Raw genomic sequence first — 2,500 nt, 5'->3', positions numbered from 1 at the left:
TCTTTCTCCCACTCTCTCCTCCCACTCTCTCCTCTCCCTCTCTCTGTCCCTCTGTCTCTCTCCCTCTCTCTCCTCTCCCTCTCTCTGTATCTCTGTTTTTTTTTCTCTCTCTCTCTCTCTCCCTCTCCCTCTCTGCCTCTGTCTCTCTCCCTCTTTCAATTCAATTCAAGGGGATTTATTGACATGGGAAACATATGTTATTATTGCCAAAGCAAGTGAAGTAGATAATATACAAAAGTGAAATAAACAATAAAAATGAACAGTAAACATTACACATCACAGAAGTTCCAAAAGAATAAAGACATTACGAATGTCATATTATGTATATATACAGTGTTGTAAAGATGTGCAAATGGTTAATGTACAAAAGGGAAAATAAATTAACATAAATATGGGTTGTATTTACAATGGTGATTGTTCTTCACTGGTTGCCCTTTTCTTGTGGCAACAGGTCACAAATCGTGTTGCTGTGATGGCACGCTGTGGTATTTCACCCAGTAGATATGGGAGTTTATCAAAATCGGGTTTGTTTTTGAATTCTTTGTGGATCTGTGTAATCTGAGGGAAACATGTGTCTCTAATATGGTCATACATTTGGCAGGAGTTTAGGAAGTGCAGCTCAGTTTCCACCTCATTTTGTCGGCAGTGTGCACATAGCCTATCTTCTCTTGAATTCCAGGTCTGCCTACGGTGGCCTTTCTCAATAGCAAGGCTAGGCTCTTTCTCTCCTTGTCTCTCTCTCACTCCCTCTCTCCTCGTCTCTCTCTTTATCTCTCAATGTCGCTATCTCTCTCTTTCTGTCTAACCTCTGCCTTTCTCTCCCCGCTGATGTTGGCTCTGGTGCTGATGTTTAGGCCGAGGTATGTATCGTTTTTTGTGTGTTTTTTCTAGGGAAACAGTGTCTAGATGGAATTTGTATTTGTGGTTTTGGCAACTAAACCTTTTTTGTAACACCATTAGTTTTGTCTTACAGATATTTACTGTCAGGGTCCAGGTCTGACAGAATCTGTGTAGAAGATCTAGGTGCTGCTGTACGGCCCTCCTTGGTTTGGGACAGAAGCACCAGATTATCAGCAAACAGTAGACATTTGACTTTAGATTATTGTAGGGTGATGCCGGCTGCTGCAGACTGTTATAGTGCCCTCACCAATTTGTTGATATAATGTTGAAGAGGGTGGGGCTTAAGCTGCATCCCTGTCTCACCCCACGGTCCTGTGGAAATTTTAACCACACAGTTGTTGTTTGTGTACATGGATTTTACAATGTTGTATGTTTTTCCCCCAACACCACTTTCCATCAATTTGTATAGCAGACCCTCATGCCAGATGGAGTCAAAAGCTTTTTTGAAATCAACAAAGCATGAGAAGACTTTGCCTTTGTTTTGGTTTGTTTGTTTGTCAATTAGGGAGGGTGAATATGTTGTCTGTTGTAAGGTAATTTGGTGTAAAGCCAATTTGACATTTGCTTAGTACATAGTTTTCACTGAGGAAATGTATGAGACTGCTGTTAATGATAATGCAGAGGATTTCCCCAAGGTTGCTGTTGATGCATATCCCACGGTAGTTATTGGGGTCAAATTTGTCTCAACTTTTGTGGGATCAGTCCTTGGTTCCACATATTGGGGAAGATGCCAGAGCTAAGGAGGATGTTAAAGAGTTTAAGAATAGCAAATTGGAATTTGCAGTCTATATATTTTATCATTTCATTGAGGATACCATCAACACCACAGGCCTTTTTGGGTTGGGGGATTTTTATTTTGTCCTGTAGTTCATTTCAATATACAGTAATTGGAGAATCCAGTGGGTTCTGGTAGTCTTTTATAGTTGATTCTAATATTTGTATTTGATCATGTATATGTTTTTGCTGTTTGTTCTTTGTTATAGGGTTTAAAATATTGAATTTAATTGAAGAATTCATTATTATTATTATTAATAATCATCGTCATAGTAATACTATAGTAATAGTCAAATTGAATGGAATTGAATTACTAATAATAATAATAATCATCATCATCGTTATTATCATCATCATCATTATCATCATCATCATCATCATCGTTATCATCATCATCATAGTAGTAATAGTCAAATTGAATTGAATTGAATTACTAATAATAATCATCATCATCATCATCGTTATCATCATCATCATCATCATAGTAGTAATAGTCAAATTGAATTGAATTCAATTACTAATAATAATCATCATCATCATCATCGTTATCATCATCATCATCATCATAATAGTAATAGTCAAATTGAATTTAATTTGTTTCCTTGAAGTGGTTGCAAATCTCAAATCAAATCAAATCAAATCAAATCAAATCAAATCAAATCAAATCAAATCCATCATGAATCTATGGATTCTTCAATTACATTGAGCTGATTTCTGATGTGATGTTACAAATGATTCAGTAGTGTATTTCTGTATTGTTTTAGTGATTCCATAGTGAATCATTTATGCCATTTATGTTCCCACAGACTAGTACAGAAGGCCTGGA

The sequence above is a fragment of the Oncorhynchus tshawytscha genome, linkage group LG05 (assembly GCF_018296145.1).
Source record: "Oncorhynchus tshawytscha isolate Ot180627B linkage group LG05, Otsh_v2.0, whole genome shotgun sequence".
In the NCBI taxonomy this organism is placed as follows: Eukaryota; Metazoa; Chordata; class Actinopteri; order Salmoniformes; family Salmonidae; genus Oncorhynchus; species Oncorhynchus tshawytscha.
Note: the sequence above shows the minus strand (reverse complement) of the source record.